Below are 25,455 nucleotides of genomic sequence, written 5' to 3'. Positions count from 1 at the left end.
TAGGGTGAGGTTTTCTCTCATGAAGGAGGCAAAAAGTGCAGATACTTCAAGGCTGATTTGGATGCAGATTAAATATTTAGCAGGATAAGGGAGTACTGGTTAGAGTCAATTATAACTTGATTGACTTATTTTGGCAATCAGATTGATCTGGGAACTTTGCAATGTCTAGAAAAAATCATTCTGTCCTCTCAAGGTGGGAATTTTGCTTATGTGCCCACATTTGATTTGGAAAACTCATTCTTTTACAGATCTGTATCTGCATTGATAAATTAGATTTAATGATTGGGATGGGTGTGCCCAGATTAATCTTTTTAATGTAACCAAATTATTCAGCATTAAATTTACTTCTTAAGGTTCCACTGACTTTTCTGCATAGTGAGCAAAAGAAACTTGGCACATCCTGTGTGCTTAGATACACATACATGCAGATTATGTGGTTTCAGTTGTATTGCACTGTATTTAATCATAGTTTGTTTGGTCTATGATACACCAATCAAACATGACTATGTTTCTTCACTTTCAAACCTGTAATCCTGAAATATAGTAGTATTTCACATTTCTGTAATACCTGATTTTACTGTAGTCCAATGTGTAAGTAACTTTTTGATGTATCTGTTCTGGAATGAAATACAAAAACTGGCTAGAAATCCAGTGACATTACACAGCCTTCTGAGATGGAGAGTGGCATCCAGTGAGGGAGCAGTGGAGAGAGTGTTAGGAAATCAAAACATAATTAACCAGGACAGAAACTGGCATGACATAATGACATTATGTGCCAGGCACTGTAGAGAGGAAATGCTCAGGCTCAAGTTCTTATTCACAGTTTGTCACTTAAGTATACTACTGGAGCATATCTATGACTGGAAGCATTTAATTTAGACCAAACTCCCATGAATAGAAGAGCCTGAGAAGTGTCTAGTATCATTATTACAGCACATCTGATGATGAGGAAGAAAAAAAGTTTGCATTCACTCTTATCTCTCACAGTTCCTCAGAGATCTTCCATAAAATACCGACTTCACCACTTCCTGCTGACTCACCACATCTAGCAGGATGGTAATGCATAAGGTTAAATTGGCTGTAACTTAAGATGGTATTTATTTCTTTCACTATATTAAGTTTGTGTTGTAGTGCATGGCATTTAGAAGCTCATTGGGAGCCTCAAGATAGTGGTTGTATGGGATGAAGTTCTATTTTATTTGTGTAGTGAAATGCATTTACAGTAACAGGATCAGCTTTTAGGGACTTTTACAAAGAGCTTGCACAGTGTCTTGGGCTAAAGATAGACTGTGTTCTTTGCCAAGACCTAATAAGAGCTTGTAATGATGATTAGCAGACTAAATCACTCTAATTCTGCAAAAAGAGGCAGATTCCATATGTGCCACTTAATATTGTCAGATTCATTGAAAAATACATATATGTTGTGTTTGAGTATGTGTATATCTATATTGATGTATGCATATGTGCCTATGCATATCTGGTGAACAAATTTAGAGTATCTTTATACGCAGTAATCCTTTTTCTCTTTGTTCTTTATGAGATCACTAATATAGGTAACACATTAAAACTCTTCTAAGACTAATACAGTCTGTTTCTAGAAAGTGTTTTCTTTAAGGCTGTATCAAAAAGATCACCATCCTGGTATGGAGGAGAAAAAGAATACAGAGCTCTTGCAGTCAGAGACAAATAGATACATAACTTAGCACACATCTCTGCTACCAAAAATGTGCTGCAGTGAGGAAATCCATTTACAGGTTTTCTTTTACATAACAGTTGCAGTGCCCTTTAGAGCCCCTGGTTGTTTCCATGGTTCTCTTCTCCAGTTGTCCTGCGGTGTAGCTGCAATAGAAGCATTTACAGAGAGCTGGTACTGTTCCATGAAGTGTTTCTCAGTGAACCTCACAGGTCAAAAGCATGTGTTTTGACAGCTTTGAAAATACTCTCATATAATAACGGGGAGGTTCCTGCTTTTTTTCATCACAAGAGTTCTTCACCTAAGAATTTTATAATTCAGGATTTTATAATCTTACTGTCAGCATAACTGTGAAGGTAAAAAGCAAGTGGGGGATGCACCAACCTTGCAGTTGCCCTGTGCCTGATTGCTCACAATCTGTGTCAGGTGTAGCTACTTATACCTCTAATGAATTCTCTTGCTGCTGAGTGAGGAACACATGCACAGGTTTATCAGAGTATTTTTCTGTGTATTAGATCTGTCTCTTTTATTCCTTCACCTTTGATGCTTTTGTTGTTTATTGGGTTTTTTTTTTCTTTTACCTGCATATCCAGTAACCCTTTTTTTTTTTGTTGTTGTTGTTACAACAGTCTTATTTTATATGTTGTGCTGTGGTGGACTTCTCTTTGTTCAGTTCTGCCATTTTCCTTGTCGGTGTTGCCTCTGTCCCTGTTGTTTAGCTGGATTGGGAGACTTGAGAGTCTTTTCTGCTTTGATCCTACACTAAATAGAAACTTGCTGGTTTTTTTGCTGACGTTTTTTAGATCTCCTTTCCTAAATGAAATCATAAAACCTATGAAATTGTCTTCTGTTACCAGTAATTTTGTTTATATTATTTAAGTCATATTGAACAAGTAAATTTTGTCTTACGGTCCTCAGCCTTCACCTGGTGTTTACTCATTTTGCTTTGGTATGAAGACTAGGGAAAAGAGGTAGTTCTTCCTTTGTTTTTGTAGTGCACATAGCACAAGGAGAGCTGCCAAAGGGAGCTGTGGTTCTCCCCAGGAACCAACAGGGACAATTTTAATAAAAGTCTTGGTCCAGCTATTCAATAAGACATAAATATTCATAAGTGAATTGGTGCACTTTCTACAATAATGAAACACACATTAGATCTTGTTTCTTGATGTAGTGCATTCGCAATATATATACCTCATCAGGACATTTAATGTTGCTTTTATCTACAGGAATAGCTAGATGTTACATTTTAAGTAACAGGTGAATAAAATGGAACAACAGCACAGAGGGGTAGAGTGAAATCTGGTAAAGTCAACATTGCAAATTCTTGAAGTGCACATATATATATTTGTTAAAATATTTTTTCCTTCATTTGCCCATATGCCTTTAAAATTTTAGAAAGTTAAGCAATTCTTTAAAACACTGAATATTACAATATACAATGTAGTAGTACATTAAAGTTGTCAGAATTCAGACATAGAAAAGAAGCAAATGTCATTCAGTGAAATGTCATTTACTGTGTTGTACAGCTAGTATATAGAACAGCTATATCTTAAAAGTTCACTCCTAGTGATTACTGAAGGCAAGGATGTTCTCCATGTTGCATGCAGTGGGAAATCTCTGAAGCTTTTTCTTTTTTGATAAAGCAAGAAATGTAGGGTTTGAACTCAGTCTTTCTCCCAGAGTCTGAGGATGCTTCCCACACTATTACCATTATCATTCTGCATTGAGTTTGGCTGAGCTGGAGTTAGTTCTCCCAGAGCATATTTCTAGCGCTGTGTTTTGCAGTGTTGTAGCTGGGTGTTGGTAATACACGGTGTTTTGCCTGCTGAACCAGGCACCAAGGCTGTGCTTTTCCAGGATTGTGCCTTCTCAGCAGTAGACTGTCACAGGGGCAAGATCTTGGGAGGGGACACAGCCAGGCCAGCTGACACAAACTGACCAAAGGGGTGTTCCATGCAATGTGACATCAGCTCAGATATAAAAGCTAAGTGAAAGAAGGAAGTGTGGGAATATTTATTGGTGGTGTTTGTGCCCCAGAGCAACTTCTACAAGTATTGAAGCCCTGCTTCCTGGAAAGTGGTCAGACTTTGTCTGTTGATGGAAAGTAGAGAATAATATCTTTGTTTGCTTTCACTTCTGCACATAGCCTTTGCTTTTCATCCCATGAAACTCCTTTTGTCTTGACTCGCAGGCCTTTTGTCATATTTTCCCTCTCCCCTGTTCATCTAAGAAGGGGAGTGATATAGTTGCTTTGGTGGGCATCTGACCCCCAGCCAGGACTAAGCTACCAAAAATTCACAGGGCTAAATGATAACCAAAATATTACATTCAAGAGTTCAAGAGTCATTGCAAAGCTATTATTCATGGATGCAACAGCAAAACACCATTTTACCATTTTGCCTCTGAGAATGAACCCAGGCTCCTGAGCAAGAAATTGAAAATCTCTTCACAGCTCTCATTAACCAAATGTGTTTCATCTTTAGCCATATGGCTGGTAATTAGCATAACAGCTGAAGTACAATAGAAGTGTTTTTATTAAAATGGACAAGTTCATAGCTCTTACACAGGTAAAATTACTCTTGCAATTCAGTGTTTATATAAACAATGTCTTGATTATTTTTGCATCTAATAGTATCAGCAGTCCCACTTTGATAGCTATGTGCAGTTTTGTAGATTATTCCAGTTAAGAAAAAAAATGATGGAGTTTGTAATCTCTAATAGCATTTGTGAATTTTAATTCACAGGAAAGGAAATGAACACAAATGCACAGTTCTGAAATAGCAAAGGAGAGAAATAGGATAACAACAGACAAGATGTTCAGAAAATGCAGCTTTAATTCATGGCAATTAGATATATTTGGTCCAGAAAAAGAGAAAGCTAAAGGAGATCAAGAGAGAGAATTAGAGGAGCCAACAGAGGTTGAGAGCCTTGCACTGTCTTTATAATCCTCTCTGAAGGCATCCTTTGGCTGACTGTCTTTAAAGGTGTGATGGACTTTAGTCTTTTATTCTTCTCCACCTCAGCTCTTAGCTGTCTGAACAGAACTGGCACACACAAGCCTCATCATTGTGTGTTACTGGTTTTAGAGGGATCTTGTCATTGTTGCTGTTCTAAAGAAGAGGGCAATGCTTAAATGTACCAGTTTCAGAAAGCTAAAGTGCCATCTGTGACATCTTAACCAATCAGCAATTCTAACATGCAGATGGAAGTTAATTAATATTTACACAATGTCCATATATCTGTGCTTTTGCATCATTATTTTGCTCCCTATCTATACACAGTGCTTTTAGATGCAAGAGAATTGTTCATCTATCTTGTGAAGAGTGCATAGCTGGGAGGTGATAGTGGACATGCAAGTCTTCACACAAGGCAGCATGGGTTTGACCTTGTTTAGCAGTAAAAGTCAGTTAAATCAGAATTTTCTTTGCCAATATATATAAAGTGAATGTAAAATTTTAGTCAGGCTTTCATAAAGTAATGGTGTCCTTCTGAGCAGCTGTTACAAAAAGACACAGGAATGAACAGAAGGCTCCTAGAAAATATGGACACCAGAGTAGCTTCTCATGAGAATAAATTAGAGGCCTACTTTCACTGTAAGCTAGCTGTTGACATTCTGGTGTAAACCAGGAGAGAATAACCAGCCTATAAATTGTTCCGTTTTGTGATATTTACATTTGATTTTACCTTCATCCTTTGCTAACAAAATGGTTTGGAACGGAGTAAGGCAATCATTTCACGTGTAATTCCCGTGGAAAGAAGTACATTTAATAAAGATTGCTTTGTTTCTATAGAAAACAAAGTGAGTGACATGAATTTAGTGAGAGAAGCACCAACAAATTACTGAGCTTGCAGAACCAAGAGATATTTTTCTGATATTAATTCGAATTTTCCTGTATTTTGGATATGGCAAGTAGGCAGATTTTCCTTCTGTTAAGAAGAACAGGGACAAACAAGACTTTCAGGTGGCATTCATTACAGCTAACAAGGCTTGCATAACTCACAGCTGAGGGTCCTCCCCGTGTTACCAAATAAGGCAAGAAAGCTCCTTAACACCTGTGAATGGGTGACCTTTTCACAGGGGAGGAAAGACGTTTAAACTTCAGATGATCTTAATGTGGAGATACAAACTCAAGCATCAAACAGGTAAGTGCAAGGGTAGAAACTCACAGACAAGAGTCAATATTTAGCCGGGCAGCTGGTCAGCAAAAAAAATCTAGTGGTCGTAGCATATTTTAAATTGGATATATGTGGCAAAAGTTTGCTGCTGTCACAAGAGCAAAAAGAGCTGGTTTTAGTTTGGCTTGTCTTAACTAGAAGCTTTGTCTTTCCTGGGATTTTTGAGCCTTCAGATAGAATTTAGCTCTAATCCTGAGCTTCACCCATTTAAGCAAGCATTTTAAAATGAGAGAATTATGAAAGGAAAACAACAGAAATGAGAAGTTCAGCAGTTTTAACCTCTGAGGGAAGCTTGAGGGAATTGGATTATTTTGCCCGGGGTGGGGGGGGAATTAAAAGGGAACTACAGAGACCACAGTGACAAATACATAGGCTGTTTAAAAATACTGTGATTGTTTGTTGTTTGGTTGGTTTCTTTACCTATATTCCCCGAGGGTAGAATAAGAAGTAATCAGCTTTATTTGTGGGAAAGGAGATATAATGCAGGTATTTCTAAACAAAAAATCTTTTCTATTGTAAAACTAGTGGAGTTCTTGAGAAAGTATTTAGAAGACATCTGTCAAGTGTTGTCTTGGGTATTCTTGGTTTTCCCTGTGGAACAGAAGATAGAGCAGGTGATTTATTGAGATTTTCTTCAGACTCTGTGTTCCTTGCTGTAGCCTCTCATTTTTATGAGTTTACTGTATTTTAATTGTTTTACTATAAAATTGAAATAATTCAAAACAGAACTAAGGGCTGCAATAAGATAACACAATAGAAAGTGTAATAGATATTGAAGTAAATATTTCAGATTTTGTTGAGAGGTTTGCAAACAAAATGTCTAGTAATTGTTCTAATGCAGGTCATCTTGCCATTTTATTTGATGAAATAAATGTGGTTTTTTTAAGTCTTGGTTTAGATTTATCTTAAAATGCATTTCCATACAATTTAAGCCTCATGAATATGGAACTCCTGCAGGCAGTTCACATTTAACGTGTTTCACCTGTGGAGAAACAATAGTTCTCATGGTATTTTACTTCTCACTAATTATAAAAAACCTGTTATAAAGACTGAGAAACAAGTAATTGGAGTAGTCACTTCTTCCTGCCATGCAATAGAAAAGTAATTTTTAAAAACTCCAATTAGATTTATCTTTTTCCTTTTATTTTTTAGAGACTTTAAGATGATACAAGTAGTTACAAAAATTCTTATTATGTTCTTGTGTTTCATTATGTATTTTTTTAAATATAATTTTTCTTACTGCAAAGGGAACTAGAGACACATTGTTCTGGAGCTGTATAAACTTAGCACAATGTATACTGACTCAAACTGATGGATGACTTTCTGATACAAGTAAAAATAGCTCCTTATGATTCTGACTTAGCAGAACATACTTAGCTTTAGTTCTGTGCTCAGATCTTAGGTACATTATAAACCAATTATAAGAACTGAGTACCATGTCCAGTTCTGGGCTCCTTAATTCAAGAGAGATGCTGAGATACTGGAATGTGTCCTCTATCCTCTGGTGAGAAGCCTGGAACACAAACCCTATGAGGAGTGGCTGAGGGAGCTGGGGTTGTTTAGCCTGGAGAAGAGGAGGCTCAGGGGTGACCTCATTGCTGTCTACAACTACCTGAAGTGAGCTTGTAGCCAGGTGAGGGTTGGTCTCTAAGAATTGGTGAATTATGCCAGAGAAGGAAAATGGGATCATCCATGAAGTCTAGGAATTCTGCCTGTACTGTGTAAGCCTTTTTAGCATACGTAAGGTTGTGGTTTGGGGTTTTTTTTTGGCTGGTGTTTTGGTTTTTTTGGTTTTTTGTTTGGTTTTTTTTTTTTTTTTTTTTTGGTGGAATTGATGTATTATGTCCTTAGAGTTAAGATTGGAGTGTTTGAAGCAGAGAGCTGTTAAGAGGCTTGAAATGAGGTGCTGTAAGAACAGGGTTTGATTGAAAATGTACAGAGTAATGACATCCACCTAAGCAATGATTTATGGGTCACACTGTGTTATCAAGAGAACTGAATTAGTACATCCCAGAAGAAAAGTGAGTGCACAATAGCCTAGGGCACATCTGGAGAGGAATTAGTAAAATGAGATTATTTGCAGTATACCGTGCAGACACAATAAATGGTAATAGGCTAAAGCAGAAGAGAACAGGTGTAAGTCTGAAAAAGCAGTCTAAAAGCACCAAGTGGGCACTTGCATAGCTGCCATTCATTATGCATAATATCCATGATAAGCTACTATAGCAAGATTAGCAAGAAATTTTGTATGGATGTTACAAATATCAACAAACACCATCCTAGAGGACTCTGTGCAGTAGGTAACCTTGTCTGCCACTATAGAGTAGGTGATGACATGGTCTCAATTTGGAGTAAGATTATTAGGGCTAGATTAAGCCAAACAAAGTTCAAAACAGGATGAGGTTTTGTCCTCTTTTTGTACGTTGGAGTTTAAACATGACAGCATGTTACATGGGAAGGGACTATTTACAAGGTCTTGTAATGACAGGACAAGGAGTGATGGGTTTAAACTGGCAGAGGGGAGATTGAAACTAGATGTTAGGAAGAAGTTCTTTACAGTGAGGGTGGTGAAACACTGGAATAGGTTGCCCAGGGAGGTGGTTGAGGCCCCATCCATGGAGGTGTTTAAGGCCAGGCTGGATGAGGCTCTGGCCAGCCTGATCTAGGATAGAGTGTCCCTGCCCATGGCAGGGAACTAAATGATCCTTGTGGTCCCTTCAAACCTTGACTGATTATATGATCTCCAAAAAATTGTCTTAGGCAAGGATCCCAGTGAGGTCAGTAGGGACTTCATACAACTAGAAATGTGCTGTGTCAAAAATTATGCAAACTCTTCTGACACTTCACTTGTGAAAATGGGTTATAAATGCTTTTCACGTTGGGGCTAGAAATCTTCTATCAGGGTTGAAAAAAATGAGTCACTATGCTCTAGTCTTCATTGTTGCACAAGTAGTGTCCCATGCTCATCGCTGTGTACTGACTCATTTCCAGGAATTCTTAGACCCTGTAGATACAAACTCCTTACATCTTACATACTTCAGATGTAGTGGATTTGAGTTGATCCATTTCAAAGTAAGCTTTGATGTTGTCTTACCTTAGAACTAGAGGACATGATATTTACTCCTATTTATATTTGCAAATTTCTCTCAGCACTTCTTTCTTAGCAGTATTACTTCTAGGTTTATTTGGATAGTATTGCTTTTGATGTTTGTTGCTACCTATTAGGAATTGTGCATTGCTTGGTTAAATAATTTAAAATATGACCTTGGTCTCATAGGTATTATGTTTTTTCTGCTTTCTCTGGACTGTAAAGCACTTCCATGTCTTGTTTCTGTTGTAACTAAGAGAAAAAACTCAGCAAGCCACTGTGTGTTAATTCTACTTTAGGAGAAGGTTATGCTTGCCTCTTGCTTCAGAGTGCTTATGTTAAATGTGTGTGTGAGAAAGCTGAGGTGGTTTTCTGTCTCATTGGTGTAATAAGAAATTTGCATCAAGTATATTTGAAACATGTTAAACTGAGAGCTGTAGTGCTAGAAACTGTGCAGAGTTTGCTATGCTTTTCCATCTGGGGAAGCTTCAGAATTCTGAGTGGTTGTGCCCTTCAGTGGGTTCACTGCCTACTCTTTAGTGTTGAGCTCCATTCCTCTTGCTTTCCACAAAATTTATGTGAGGTCTTTGCATGTTTTTACAGTTAACTTAAGCAACTGCCAAAGAAGAAACAGTCCTTCATAATTTTCTGGTTCATGGACCATTCTGCTACTATACACGAATGAGTTGTTATGCAGAAGTATGCTGTAGTAAGATAACTCATTCCAAATACTATCACCAATGAACAAGTTGCTCAGTTACATTATATGACACTAGATCTTGCACTTAATATTTTTCCCCTAAAGCTTCTTCTAGCCTCTGTTATATTTCTGCTCTTCTGTTCTTAATGTAGAAATAAAATGTGACATCTGAGTTTGTGCCTTATTTCTTCTCATCCTCTGAGAAGCTCTTTAAAACAACTCACCATTGCTGCATGTTCTGTTTGCAGTACTTTTCCCAGCCTCAAGTTTCTTTCTTTCAGAGCTTCTTTTTGTTTATTTGCTTACTTGTTTTTAAGGCCATGTGTATCCATCCTATTCTAATTTTACTAGATCAAAAATTTTTATTCAACAGTAGTTAAAATCAAAGGGGAAGCTGATGCATTTATTTTAGAGCTTGTAAATGTTATTTAAGATAATGATTACCCAGAGTTTATTTCTGCACTAAGAAATAGTGAATTATTCTGCCCTTCTAGCCAAAGCCTTTCAAAGTGGAGAAGAATAGCAAAGTATAATTTATATGTTGTCCTGAGGTAAAATCAGATGTTTCTGTCAGTTCTTGCTTCTGCGGTTTTACAAGATCTGTAAATGAAGTGCTATAGATGGTGTTGTTGCCTGCCTGCTTTTGACAAGAAAGTCAGAGTTGATGGACATTGATTTGCCACTGGAAACCAAAAACATTAATTGAAGCTGTGGTGACTAATCCATTACTTTGCTCTGCTTTGTGGATCCTGACTTAACAGTTGTCACTACAATCAAGAATTCATTCGTGCAAATGTGCCTATTGTGATCAAAGTAATCAATTTCTCTAGTTTGTAGTCAAGCAGGCTCAGGATTCTAGAAACATATCCACGTTTGCTGAATAGCCAAAATGAGCTTACTGCTCCCAGGGATGGGGAGTGTGTGTGCTGGGGGAGCAGGACATCAATGCAGACATAAGCAATAAAATGTTATTAATACTGCCAGCTCTAATAGTGGCACAAAACAAGATATTTATATATAAATATTTGAAATTAACATGCAGGATTTGAGTATTGTTTTTTGTATTGTGTGGCTTTGTTTGTTTTCCCTTTGGATTTATCTGGTTTATAACCACTGTAAAGTGAGTGGTTAAAAATGTAAAACAGTATAAAGCTAGTGTAAAAAGAGAAGCTGTAGAGGTAATACAGGAGCACCCCAGTAAAAGGAGGGGGGAAGTGGGGAGTGTGGTTGATTGGTTGTTGGTGGGGTTTTTTTTGTTTTGTTTCACTTTCTCTGCTTGCAAACTTGGGCTCTGAAAACTTCTGGTGGTTTACCATCTATTACTTCTTGTAATGAAGGCAGAGAGAGCATTTATTCAAAAGGTTTGAAGGAGAGGCTTTTAATCTAATTCGTATAAAGTACAGTGAAACATTACTAATGGAAGCCTCATGAATATATATATACGTCTGTGATATTTGGGGAATTATCTGAGCATCTCAAAAATAAATTACTTTATCATTTATTAATGTAAATCACAAATGTGTATGCTGTCAGGTTCACACTGGCCTAATTTGGATTAGCAAATATCCTTTTCTCCTCTCCACAGTTCTTGTACATGGATAAATACACAACTTTAACACTATATTAACTGGCAAGTACATGACATTCTTTGTGTTTTGCTGCTGCCTTTTCTTAACTTCAAAATAGTGAGGTATCTCTAAAGCTTGCTTCATTTATGGATGTTGGAAGCTGTAGGCTTTTGTGAATTTTGGGTTCTTTTATGTCAATGTGAATGTGAAATGCATAGGTGAAGTGTTAGGATATTGTAATTTAGAGAGAAGGAATGTCTACCTTCATTTTTCAGAAAAGACTCTCTAGCAGCAAAAGGTACTTACTCACATCTTCAGTGGAAACAGTATCTTCAGATTATACCCACCATGTGACGTTTAATTCTGTTTTAGAACACATCTTTCTAAAAGAGAGTTTAGATGGAGCACTTTGTGGGGAAATACGTCTGTATATTCAGCCTTGAAGAATGTATCTGGAGTCCAAAAGTGTGATATTCAGTGAGCCCTGACACTTGTGCTGCAGCTTCTGTGGGGGTTGTGGGGTAAACATTTTAAAAATTTTTCAGGACACTTTTCTTGGTTTTTGAGAGTGCGAAAGAGAGAGGGCATGTAGGTGAATCTAGACAAGGTCTTGAGGTACTAAACTTCCAGTCTTTGAGAGACAGAAGGGTAGAAATATTTATTCTTGGCCCTTCTCTTGCTCGATTTGTTGACTTGCAAATAATCCTAGTTTCAGCAAAAGTTCCAGTCAAGCTGCTATTAGGATTTAAAACATCATTAAATTGGATGGAAGTGTTTAATTTATGGATTGAAAAGAACAACTTGAGGAGAAAAGGTCTAGCCTTTATTTGACAGGCAAACTCTGCAATAAGTATGTACCCTAAAATTTCATATTTTGTGAAATTTCTCATTGTTAAGGCACAGTCCAATGCCCTTGATTCTGCTGTTTTCTCAAACTCGTTTGTTATAGGTAATTGGGGTTGGAAAAGTGCCATAAAATATCTAGGCTGGAATAAGTGTCTCATTTATAATATAGACTATCTTGCATAAGGGCATGATCTCAAGATTATTTTAGGTTTTTTTAGATTCATAATAATTAACATAAAAAAAAACTTTCATGTCCTTGCTTAAGAACAATGGCAGTGTTAAATGCTGCAATGTCAACAACATATGCTTAATTTCTCAGCATTCCCTTCAGGAGTAATGTCTAAGCCTTTTTGTACTGTTAATTAGCAAAGCAATATTACTTTGATGATGTCACAATTCTCATTTAATAGTCCTCACTGTAAAGTCTACATAATTGCTTATCATTGCTCATGTATACAGTTGATATAGCACTAGCTGAAGGAGAGGAAAAGATAACCCTCTGTGTGAGAAAGTCACTGAACCATGTTAAACAATTGTAGGAATAACTCTCATTTTCATGACTTTTGCACATGTAACTCTGGACCATGAATCTCTGTTCACATAGATTTGTCTGGTTTAATACACCAACATGGCAACTTTGTTAAGGTCAATTGCAGAGGACTTTTTCTTTTTTGTCATATGCCTTGGAGGTGGATGCTTTGGTTATCATTAGGCTTTGTCAAGTTGCAGCATTTTTTCTTGCTCAGTGTTAATGTAAAGAATGTCATATATGGTCGATTTTTTTTCTATATTATTTTTTTCTCCCTGCTTTGAAATCTCAGATGCTATTTGTACTGTTTTATTCAAATAGTTTTGGGATTAGCATTTATGTAAAACTTTTTCTTTTTTTTTTTTAAATGAACCAGTTTAAGAAATTAAGAAATGATGGGAAATAGCATATCTGAGCCTTGCTGTTAGTAAATTTTTACCTCCCTCTATTTTTAAAATGGATGTGTAAAGTTGAGCTATGCAGACCTAGACTTGTTATTGGAGCAAAGTTCTTTCAGTCTCTAGAGAAGTGCCAGAAATGTTTATTTTGACAAGAGTGTGTGCCTGCACTCCGGAAGGCTCTGCACTTGTGTATATTCACCTCCTCCACCAAGGCCAGCAACTGGCCACAGCCACACCTTGGGAGCTGAGGCTCTGACTTGCTGGGGAGAAACAGCTGCACTGTTGGTCCTGTTTTGTTATGTGTTGCAGCAGGGTCAGACTTGCTCCAGGTCCCAGGGCATTGTCTACCTTTCTGAGAGAGAAAAACTAAATAGAAGGGTTTATTGATGCAATGCTTGACTTTGCAAGAATTTGCTTGTGCCTTGATGTTGCATGCTTAACACTGTCATTTGTTGTCAAAGACATTTTATAGGCATTCCATGTAAGCATATGTATGTATTTATGCACGTCCACTTGTGTGTATATGCACATGAGACTTAATTGCAAACATTGCTGTTTCATCAGGGTTTTAGTTTGAGGAATTAAGTTAATAGAAATACATCTTTAAAAGCTATGGTTTTTTTTTTTGTTTTTCATCTAATCATCTAGAATGTTTTTATGCTGTGTGAGGGTTAAAGGGAGGTGGATGCTTAAACTCTAATGTGAGTTGATATTTATAACATTTACAAATCCTAGTGTTTGTGTATGTTACATGCCCTGATAACATGGTTGTTCTATAAGAATTAAAAAGTTACATTACTAGATGTAGTATTAAGGAGGAAGTTGGCGTATTTTTCCCCAATGATAACTCAACCGTGTACCCAGCCAAGCCTGACCTCATTACTAGTTACATCAGTGGTGAGAAGGTTTGTGTTGTCTTGTGGCATTAGAGTAATACAAATTGTGCTGTTACCCTAAGCTGCAGGCCAAGGGCTGAGCAGGTGTCTAAAGTTCATCAAATAGTAGGTGTTTCTCAAGTATTCTTGCTCTTCTCAATGTATCATCAGTTGAAGATGAAAGAATTGGTGGAAACTGATGGGAGGGTCCAGGTTTTGGAAGGGTTTGCTTTTGCTTTATGTGTTTTAAGCTTTGCTTATTTTTGTTTTTCCAATGGCAGTACTATCTAACCTTACTTCATGTACTTCTTTTAGGTTTGTAATCTTAGACTTTTATTTAATTGACACTGTGGTACTTAGGAGTCAGATTGTGCAGTTCCTTCCCTTAAAGCCTTCTGCAAAATGAAAGCCTGTTTTATCAGTCCCCTGTTAGGGTCCTGCCATTCATGTTTCTGATAAGCTTGACTCTGCTGAAAGTCACGGCCATTAAGCACATTGTCAGAAGCTCTTTGGAAGAGCTGGTGGACTTTTAAATATTAACTCCTTGTCAGAGTGTTTTTAATAAAGATTATAATCTCAGTAAGTGAATATGTAGAATACAGACTCCACTAATTGTTTCTTGTGGCTGATATTGAGATATCTATAGGTAATATATCATATAATCAATATAAATAAAAAGAGAAAACAGGATGAGGAAGAAGACACTTTTAGTAGGGATTTGCCCTTGAATTTTTTTTTTCCTCTACCTCCAAGTGGCATTTAGGGTCCCTATCCTAGGGAATTAAGCTATCTCAATCGGGAATTATTTGAGGGTTATATTCTGGATTTTTGGGTATCCAGTGTGGATCATATAGTATATGTGGAAAAAAAATAAAAGGAACATCAGTGTACTACAGCAGTGCAACTGCACATCACAGAGCTAGTTTTGTATGGTGAAGTTCCTACAGCAATCAATGTACACTGCTTTTATTTTTTTTTAATTCTATTAGTTGGAAAATCCCTGAAGTCTGTGTCTGACATGAATTTCAGAAGGAAATTCTATAAATTGTCTGACCTCTTTCTTTAATGTTTATGTTGTATGTGCAATAAAAGCGATGTACTTCTTTCCAGGATCTTCAGCATCTGGCTTGCTTCCAGCATGTTTTTCCTCTAGCCAGTGTTTGGGAGTAGGTGGTAATTATACATCCATGTAAGTGATTCTGAATTACAAGTGAAGCTGAATGGTTTGTTGTTTTTTTTTTTTCATGTGGTCCAGGACTGTGTTTGTCATCAGTGTTCTTTAGTAACTTACCTATTTCTCTTTCTCTTCCATTCTGTTTCTGCTCAGGACATTTTCTGACTCTGACCATGTTTATCTTCAATAATGCATGGGAGATTGTGCCTGCCTGCTCTTTTGGCATAGTCATAAATTATATTTGTACGTTTGCTTAGTTTATAGCAGTGTATTTAAGTGGACAATCTCTGTTCTTCTATTGGATTATTAGTGTTCCAAGGTAGTCTTTTCCATGACTAGTGATTTCAAGTTGAAACATTTGTTGGCATGATGCTAGTTTTTTTTTCTTCCATGCTCCCAGTAGTAGATCAGAAGGCTGGTAGCTTGACTCTGCTTTTCCTGCACTGGCAGGTTTTAGATTCTATTTTATTCAGTAAAACTCAAACAAACAAAAATTTCCATATCAATACTGAGTGCTACATTTTACCCAGGCTGGGCAGATGTTACTTTTTAAAGACAGCTCAATGGGGCTTTGATTTGTTGGTTTGGCTTTGCTTTTTTCCCTTTACAATGAACTCTTTTGACCACCTCATTTGGGAGATCACAATGGTTACTTCTTATCACATGTAAAATAAAATTCCACAACAGTAGCTCATTCAGTCTTTCATATCATCACACTTGTCATACCTGCTGACTTCCATTCTCTTGCTCCCCCAGAAAAAACCCTGGGTGGCCAAATATGCAAGGATGTGCCTGCTTCCTTGCTCATTGTCTGACTGGTGATTTGTTGAGCTACTGTCTTCCGTGTCCCTTCGTTGTAAGTAATTTGATTTAATGTTAAAATACTTGACCCATAGGATTCTTTTGCCTGCTATTCTGTTCTTTCTCATCCCACAATGTTTCAATGATGCAGTAAATATCAGGATTACTATATTGAAGGGGGAAAGAATGTTGATCTGTCTGTATGAAATAAATCTCTGTTGTGCCCACATATAGGGAGGTGGCTTATGAAATGCAATGTATCATAGATTCCAAAATTTTCTAGGCATATTCACACTGCAAATAACCACAATAAAGAATAGGAAAAGCCCAGTGGATTTTGCTTTATAATGGGGAGAAGAAACATTTTAGATGTCTCCAGCAACCTGTTGAAATGCAGGATATGTGGAGGCAGGCTCTGCAGGTAGCCAGAATGCAGGTTTCACTCAGCACATCCTAATTTTTTTCTGCAAGAAGAAGAACTAGAAGAACTTATGTTTGAAATTTGTAAGTCTTAAACCAAGAACTAATCCTCTCATACAAATTATAGGGCTCAGAGATATTAGATGCATTTGTATTCTCATGTGCTCTGTGTGTCCATCTTTCTGCATTCAGTTTTGGTCTGTCCGGTTTAAGAGGGACAGGGAGCTGTTGGACAAGCGGAGGGCTACGACGATTAGGGGAGTGGAGCACTGCCTGATGAGGGGAGGCTGAGGGACCTGGGGCTTTTCAGTCTGAAAAAGAGAAGACTGAGAGGAGATTTAATAAATGTTTATAAATACTTGAGAGCTGAGTGTCAGGAGTGGGGGGACAGGCTCTGCTCACTTGCTGCCTGGCATAGGACAAGGAGCAATGAATGTAAGCTGCAGCACAGGAGGTTCCACATCAACACAAGGGGGAAATTCTGTACTATAAGGGTCACAGACTACTGGAATAGGTTCCCCAGAGAGGTTGTGGAGTCTCCTTCTCTGAAGACTTTCAAGGTCCGTCTGGATGTGTTACTCTGTGACTTGAGCTAGATTGTATGGTCCTGCTCTGGCCAGGGGGGTTAGACTCAATGATCTCTCTGGATCCCTTCCAACCCCTGACATCCTGTGATTCCTTGTATGTAGAATCACTGTTGCTTTTGTAAAATTCCACTGACTTCAGGATGACTCCCTGTGAGAACAAACAGCTCTTTAATGCAACAATGAACACCTGTATAGTCAGTACTTTAAACTCTAGTTTTTCATTCATAGAGGTAGAGAGAACAGAAAACTAGAAAGCAAAATCTAATTAAGTGTATTGGATGCTTGTTAAAATTCAGCTGTCCTGGAATGTCCATTTATCATGATTATGACCAAACAACTAAACTAAGAAAGGTGCTGCTTCTTCATTTGATGCAAAACAATGATATATTACCCTGTTTTTTTTCAGTAATGGTTAAATCTAATGGACGTTTCTGCATGACAAATCATTCATCTTCCGAGTAAAATTAGACATGTTATTCTTTCATGTAGAACATTTCACAGCAATTTATGGAAAACAGAAATCTTGTGTCACTAAATAATTGCCAGAGTCTTAGCTGAATGTCTAAATGTAAAGAACATGTGTACATATTAATGTATTAATATGCTATAGTCTCTCATTATGTAAATGTTTTAACATGACTTAATCTGCAAACTGTGTTTTCTTTCATGGTTATAAATCCTAGCTGACAGATCTGGAAAGTACATGTTACGATGAATTCTTCAGTTCATTGTATGTACAGATCAGAGTAACATGAATGTTTAAAAAACACACCATAGGAAGAAGAGCAGTAAAGCATGTACTTAGGCGTGTATACTGTGTAGTTAGATTACATCAGTCTTAGAGACATGTTCCATCCTTAATTAGTGGATTCTATAATTAGGAGTAGTATTTCCCACCTGAAGAAACTCCTTTACAGAGATCCTCTCTGAGACCACTCCAGTACAGTCAGCTACCAGGTTAGGGTGTTGATGCTATCCCTTTAACAAAGAAACAGAATCTTGTGAATTTCATAAAGGACAATCAATCTTCAAATATTCTGACTCTAACAGCAAAAAGATGATGTAAATTCTACCATAGATTTCTGTGGAAATCTGGATGCTTTACTCTAACATTTTTGTAGTGGCATATGTTTTAATCTACTACTAGGCTTTTTTATTCATCAAAAAAACCCTTGTGAAGACTCTCTTCTAATTAATCTGCTGTAAAGTGAGCTCATTAATGTTTTGGGTATAGGATTGGGCATTGTTTTAGAACTGGTGTTTACAGAAAACTTCATGCTTCAAATGTACTCTGGCCTGTCTTCTCACGCACAAGTGATTTATTGTGAGTAGTAGCACTTTGAGGTAAGGGACAGTGGTTTGCTGGTGATCTGGACATTGTCTTGCTACTGTGGTAGACTGTGTTGTTGAGATCCACGTGCAAATATAAAGGATCTCTCTTGTATTCCCATGATACAAGGATCTTGGTTCCATGTGAGAAGCAGTTATCTGTGAAATGATGCAACTAACTTAGCTCTGTATTTTCAGTATTTTTCAAGTGTTTCAGCATTCAATGTTATTTCAGTGTAAGCACTGAGTCAAATGATTGTTTTATGTAGTCTCATTAGTCTCAGGCCAAGAGCTTATGAATCCAATGAAGGTGCATCATTGGGGTTTTTGGGTTTTCTTTTGTCCTTCGAAGCTATTGGATTCATATGGATAATGAAATTCAGTCAACAAGATGGTAATTTTAAATGAAACCTGGGAGTCTTATGCCACTAGTTCATTGTTAGTCTTGGTTGAAAGTCACTATTATGGCAGAGTTCATAATAAAACTTGATAGTAGATAGCAGCTCAAGTGAGACGCTAGAAAGATAGATGAAAAGTGCATGAAATAATTAGCTGTCTGGGAGTCAATCAGGAAAAAGAGCATTATTTTAGGATAACAACTTAATGTGTTACACAAGAAAAAACTGTAAGTTAATAGTTACAGAATCCACAACGATCTTTTTTTAGACCCCATGTAGTCCTTGTATTAGCTTCTAAAAACTGCTGAAGCAGAAAAGAATGTTCTCTGTTTCTGCTCCCTCGGTATGATATTGTATGTTTCACCATGAGGTTTCCTCCACCAAACCTTAATATTTTGTATCAGAAAGCATACTGACAAAGGGCTAGAATACTCAACCTTTCCCATCTGCAGTGGGGCAGATACTGCTTTCTCTAAGTGAATTCCTTTTAGAATAGTAAAAAAAAAATCTCAGGATGGATTACATGTCAGTATGCTCTACATCACCTGAGAGAGGCTGAAATCTTGGGTTTAGGTCTTACCCTCCAATGCAAAGAATAGGAGAGGAAAACAGTCAGTGCTTCTGGAAGTTCATCTTGTGACTTGTACAGAATCAGACAAAGCTCCATGTTAGTTTTCAGAAAGGTGGAATCCTGTGAAGATCAAAAGATCATTAAAAGTTTAAGCAAAAAAAAAAAAAATTAATGAGAGGAGTTTTCTTTAGGCTCAGTAGATTAATATTTAGCTTCATGAAACACAAGAGCATATTTGGTCCTAACTTTGCAAAGCGCACAAAGTGAAAATTCTTTATGACCAAGGTTACTGTTGTCAGAGAGCACCTCTGGACTTAGTGATCTAACTTTTAATGAATATAACATTGCCTACTACTGATACTAGGTTTGCTGTGTTCTGAGATTAACTATTGTGTTTTAAATCAATTAAAATAAATCCTTCCAGGTTTAATTAAAATGATAATTTTATTTAGTTGTTCTTAATGTTTATTCTCTAGTTGAGCAGTACTTGAGAAATAACTTGCTGCCCTCAGCAGTGATTTTTTTACCTGTGACATCTTACTGAATTTACAGAAGAGCTGTAGAAGGCAGATATTAACAAAATGAAAGAATCTATACCTTGGCACAGATCGCTGAGCAGACATGGTACTGAAAGTTTCTATGCAATCTCTATGGCAACAATGAATTATATGCACTTTTTTGGTCCTTGAATGAACGAGTAAAGGATTAATTTTGCTTTTCGTATTACTTTTCATGTGTGCTTCTGCTATTGCTCACACAGTGAAATTCTCGTATTGGTTGTCAGTAGCAATGGGAATGCATGCAATAGTACAGATCTGTGTTTGCTTTACTAAAGAGTTTTTTCATCCTTTTTAGCTAAAATAAATAAATAATGTTTATGTCCATGGTATTTACACAGCTGTGTACAGTTGCATTTTGTGTGGTGTTTTAGCACTTGATGTGTTTCCAGCCTTAAGTTCTAGCTATTTTTCCAAATAAGTCATAATAGTAAATGATGTTGCTCAAAGTCAAAAGGAAGAAATTCAGAAACTTTGGAATTCACTATGGTCTGATATGTAGATCAGGACTGGCCCACTTCTCTGATTGTTGAAACCCACCTGCTCTTCTACAGAACCATCTTGGCTTTGTGACAGAGAGCTGTACTGCATCCTCCTCAGAGACAGTATGTGCTTTCTGAACCGAGGAAAACTGCAAAGTACATTTCATAACTGCTCAGTGACCATACTCATACATGCTGACAGTTTATTTTCAAACGGTGTTCTGTCCTTGGGTTTTTTCTTATAGAAGTTATATAGACACTAGATTGAGTTATGAACTCTGAAGAAGACAACTGTTTATTACGGAAACTCAGAGACACAGTGAAGCACAAGGGTTTGACTGTTTATTCTTCAACATCAGGAACAACACTGAACACACATTTCCATGGATTTCTTAGAATACATTTATAAAGTGGTTTAGGCTGGAAGGGACTTTGAAGACCATCTAGTTCCAACCCACCTTCCACTAGACCAGGTTGCTCAAGTACTCATCCAACCTGGATTTGAACACCTTCAGAATAGATGTCTGTCAGCTTCCTGAGCAACCTGTTCTAGTGTTTTACCACCTTCACTGTAGAGAACTTGTTCCTAATACCTAGTCTAAATCTAATCTCGTTGAGCTTAAAGCCATTCCCTCTTGTCCTGTCACTGCAAGTCCTTGTAAAAAGTCCCTTCCTGTCTTTCTTGTAGGCCCCCTTCAGGTACTGGAAGGCCACTATAAAGTCTCCCCAGACCCACCTTTTCTCCAGGCTGAATAGCCCCAACTCTTGCAGCCTGTCCCGATAGGGGAAGTTTCCAGTCTCTGATCATGTTTGTGGCCCTCCTCTGGACTCACTCCAGGAGCTTCATGTCCCTCTTATGCTGAGGGAACCAGAACTGCATGCAGTACTCCAGTAGGGTCTCAAAAGCAGAATAGAGGGGGAGAATCATCTCCCTCATCCTGCTGATCACACTTCTTTTGATACATCCCAGGACATAGTTGTCTCTCTGGGCTGCAAGCACACACTGCCTACTGGTGTTGAGTTTTGCATCTGCTGTGTGCTAGTTTGAGGCTAACTGGAATATTTTAGTGAGAGAAATTATAGGCTGTGAAAAGGAACTGATAGTGATGTCTACTTCATTCATAGGCTTGCTGTGTGTGTGTGTAAAAACAAAAATACAAAACAGATAAGACAGAGTGGGAGAGTCCGAGTGTGTGTGTCTCTGTCACGGTGCCCTGGGCTGCTTCTGTGTAACTAATACTTCTGCTTACTAACTCCCCTGCTGATCCTCCAACCTCACCTTGCATGTAGGGCATACTCTGGGATAAGATAGAGGAGTGGAAAGAAGGTGGAAGGGTGGTTGGGAGCCCCTCCTGGAGACTTTGATTTATGGGAGGGGTGTTGTGTTTCTGTATTATTTTTAACTTGTGTATTTCTGTATATGTTTGTAATATATTGTAAATATCTTCTTGTATATTGTGTTAAGCTGTACATATAAAGCTTCATTCCTTAAATTCCAGCCAGCTGAGGCTAGTCTGGGTGATTTCATAGGAGTGGGGGGGCAAGTACCTCCCAAACCAACCTTCACATGCTGACACCAAGTCCCTCTTCTTGAGACTGCTCTCAAGCCACTTCTCACTCAGCCTATATTTGTGCTTGGGATTGCCCAGTCCTATGTGTAAGACCAATAAATTGGTGTATCTGACCAATTATGACCCCTTAACCACTTTCTCAGTTTTAATGGAACTGTTTATCGGAGCTGATACAAGTTTCAGGGACAAGAGAAAGTCTCTCGCTTGTCTGTAAAATGCAGTGTTGGGTAAATAGTACTGAGAAGTGCTAGCTTCCCTGGAGTTTTTTGCCTGCCTGCCTTTGCTGGAGTAATAGAAAATGTGGAGTTCCCAATGGGTTCCGGAGTACCCCCTTCTGCTGCTCTGAGAGATCCTTTCCATTTGAAGGGAGGCGGTTTGTGTTTGCCATACTTACACAAATTTCAGAATCTAATTTGGACACTTTAGCACAATTTTATTTGAAACAGGATGCATTGCTGGTCTATACAGTAGAGCAATGTCCTAAAGACATGTCTCAAAATCCCAAATTTTGGCATACATTCTCAGGAAACGGACTGAAAAAAAATTATGAAAATGTGTTCATGTAAATGAAGAAACTCTTCTGAAGCCAGTGGTGTGTCACAGGAGGGGAAAATTGAGATAATGGGAGAGAAGTTTAGGGTAAGCTGTGTTTTGAAGCTGACATACATATCTTGATACATCAGAAACTAGTCTCAACTTTCATGTAGCATTTTATCAGCACTCTGAACTTGGTGTTTGCATTCTGCCACAGAGCTCCCTAGCCTGTAGAGGAATTTATCTAAGAGGATTTGTGAGTTACAATTCATGCCTGAAGCTATGCTTGTCCATCAATAGACTGTGGGTAACTTTGTGCTTGGAGTTCTGCAATTAATTAGATGTGTTTTTTTATAGGTTCAGGACTTCTAATATTTTCATTGCTTAAAAGTAATAAATTGTTGTAACAAAACTTTAAAGCTACTAACATTTTGATAGATGGATGATGTTAGTATTTGAAACAGCAGTACTAATTTGTGTTTTCCTTGTTTGGTTAACATTCAGATAAAATCTTTGTCATCTAATGTGCTGAGTTTCAGACATTCACAGCAGGATTCTTTCTCTCCTGAGACTGTCAATGTTATGTTTTCCCAAATTGAGTTCTGTATGTTTCTGGTGTAACAATACTGTTTCATAATCTCTCATCTGATTGCAGTTTTATGGATTTCATCCAGTGATATTCTGTAAAATAGTATTTATTGACTTACTGTTATTGCATACTTTGCTGTTATAGCTTTTTTGTTTGGTTGGGATTTTTTTGGTTGTAGGTTTTGTTGCTGTTGTTTGTTTGGTGTTTTTTGGTTTGGTTTGGTTTTTAATCTGAAGGGTCCAAGCTATCGAAAAGGAGGTAAAAGACTGCTTAAAGAGAAAGTGTAGTAGAAAGACGAAGGTCCTCCTTTCCTCTTTTGCAAGTCTCTTCTTCAGAGTATTGTGTTCACACTAATGATGCATCTTAGGAACACTTCTTTTGGCTTTGACCTTTCCCTTGAAGCATTGTAATGTAAAAAATCCTCTTTCCACTAGGCAGTGAGGCTGAAGTGCAATAGTGCAAGTAACATTGCTGAGAATCCCTTCCTTTTCATTCTCTCTCCCCTAATACTTCTTTTTACTGGATCAACAGATGGAAATTTATTACCATGGGATTTCATGTAAGTCTTGGAGTAGAGGAGAAACTGTATTCGTGCTGCAATTTGTGTTCTTTGCCCAGTCTGTTGGAGGTCGAACCAGTGTCTGTGTTAGCGCGAGTAGACCTAATGAAAACGCTTCTTGCAAAGTAGCCCAGTGCCTATTTTGTAAAGTCAGTATTTTGCATTCAGCCTGTGCTGTAACAGGCTGTGATAATGCTGCAGATTTGGCAAAACTAAGGATTTTGCAGGTCTTTCTGTTTTCATTACACAAAGCCAGATGTTCTTGCAAAACAGATAACTCAGAAGTATTACACAAGCTTAAGATCCAGAATACACTGAATTTCTGATGTAAATGTCTGGAGGCTGTTCTTTAAAAAGAGTGTTGATTTTCATCTCTTCAAATTACCAGGTTCTACACAATGCTGCTACTTTTATAACTCATATAGGTGAGTAGCAGCTACTGCTTTTAGCAGCATATTAGTAGTTCACTCTGTGATACTCTGTTCAGTAATAGCTCTGCCCAGTGCATTGAGGAAAAGATCAGAAGTGTTGTGGTTACTAGGTGGAGGTTACTCTCTTAGACATACTATATATGAGAGATGGTGAGTTACCAATTTTCACCATCTTCCATTTTTATGAAAGCTATTGTCAAGATTGATACTCAGAATTGCTCAGTCTGTAGGATAGGTGACCCACCAAGTCTAAGTGAACTCTCAGGCTCACTTAGAGATCGAAATTTTTGTTTTTCTAGGTAAAAATCGGTCACAGGTCCTCCTTCTGTCAAGTGCAGCATTAATGAACATCTCCCTGCTCTCTCTACAAGGCTTGCTCTTCTAGTTCAGTGCTACAAACGCAGATTTGGAGTGGGTCTCGGCCAGTTCCCTGGATTTATATCTAAGACTTACAAGTGTTGTGACACCCGCTTGCCTTGTTTTTGAGCTGCATTTCTTACATTGATCATCTGAGCAGATGAATGGCTTTATGATAGAACTGACATTCACAAATAAATTCCCAAATGGTTGAAATTGTCAAACAGTTAGATAAAAGCTATTGCTGAAATATCACCCAGTAGCTGGAAACGAGTTTGTAGCCTCTGAGGAGGACTGGCAGACAAACTGCCAAGTTCAGTAAGTTTTATAAATAGGCCAGCAAGTGTTCCATATATGACTGTTGTGTAATAATGAGACTTGGGCACGCTTGTTTGTTGGTTTTTTTTCTTCAAAATACTGTGTATTTTCAAAAAATGACAAGTGTCTCTGGCAATTAATAGTCTTCACAGAGGTCAGCTTTGAAGAAAGGTAGGGCATGATGAGATACAGTGAGAAAAAGCATGTATTAGCACCCTTCCTCCATTTGTATGAACATGGAAAGCTTTGGTCACAGCCTATAAACCCTCATGTAATGGTGTTGTTTGATAGGCAACAAATCCTCAAGCACCTCTGCTGTAAGGGATCTTTGGCTTTCCTAATCATTATATTCTATTCAAAAGAGATTGATAGGAAGAATGTCTGGCATCTCTACTCAGTCTACTGAATGCAGAGGGTCTGATTTGAAATATCTTTATTCACACTATCTTATGCATAATGATTTGGAATTTAAAAAAAAGGAAGTGTTTTAACATACTGAGTAGCTGCCACTGGTGATGAATTGTGTTTACAAGCTACCATTCAACAGGATGTGCATAAGTACCTTCCTTGGCTGGCAGTAAATGTATTCCTCAGTGGGACTAATCCAGTGCTTAAGTTTTTTGTAGAATTGAGCCTGCAGTTGTTTAGCCATTTCACACCTACAAATCTTGTGTAAAATGGAAACTTTTTTCCCTAGTGGCATTTTCTGGAAAAATATCAAATTGCATTGTGTGTATCATCCTTCAACTATTTGGCTTAGTAGAAATCAATTATAAGTTTATATCCTCAGATGGAACAAATAAATCAATTAATAGTCAAAAAAGGGCAAACTCAATACAAAGCATAGACAAGTGTTGGCCTGGAATAAAATGTCCTCTGCACCTTAAAATTACTAGTCTAA

At 37.6% G+C, this 25,455-nt stretch overlaps 1 protein-coding gene across 2 annotated transcripts in view; it reads left to right on the top strand.

Moving 5' to 3' along the window:
* The first annotated feature begins 5,755 nt into the window (after positions 1-5,755).
* The window catches only part of VSTM2B (V-set and transmembrane domain containing 2B), a 186,617-nt gene continuing 166,917 nt past the window's right edge, over positions 5,756-25,455 (top strand). For both annotated transcript variants that reach the window (XM_064160302.1, XM_064160301.1), the window contains exon 1: positions 5,756-5,836. The gene's annotated coding sequence lies outside the window, so the exon portion shown is untranslated. The remainder of the gene's footprint in view (positions 5,837-25,455) is intronic.

The sequence above is a fragment of the Pogoniulus pusillus genome, chromosome 20, assembly GCF_015220805.1.
Source record: "Pogoniulus pusillus isolate bPogPus1 chromosome 20, bPogPus1.pri, whole genome shotgun sequence".
In the NCBI taxonomy this organism is placed as follows: domain Eukaryota; kingdom Metazoa; phylum Chordata; class Aves; order Piciformes; family Lybiidae; genus Pogoniulus; species Pogoniulus pusillus.
The sequence above is the reverse complement of the archived record's forward strand: the minus strand, read 5'-3'. Positions and strand labels throughout refer to the sequence as shown.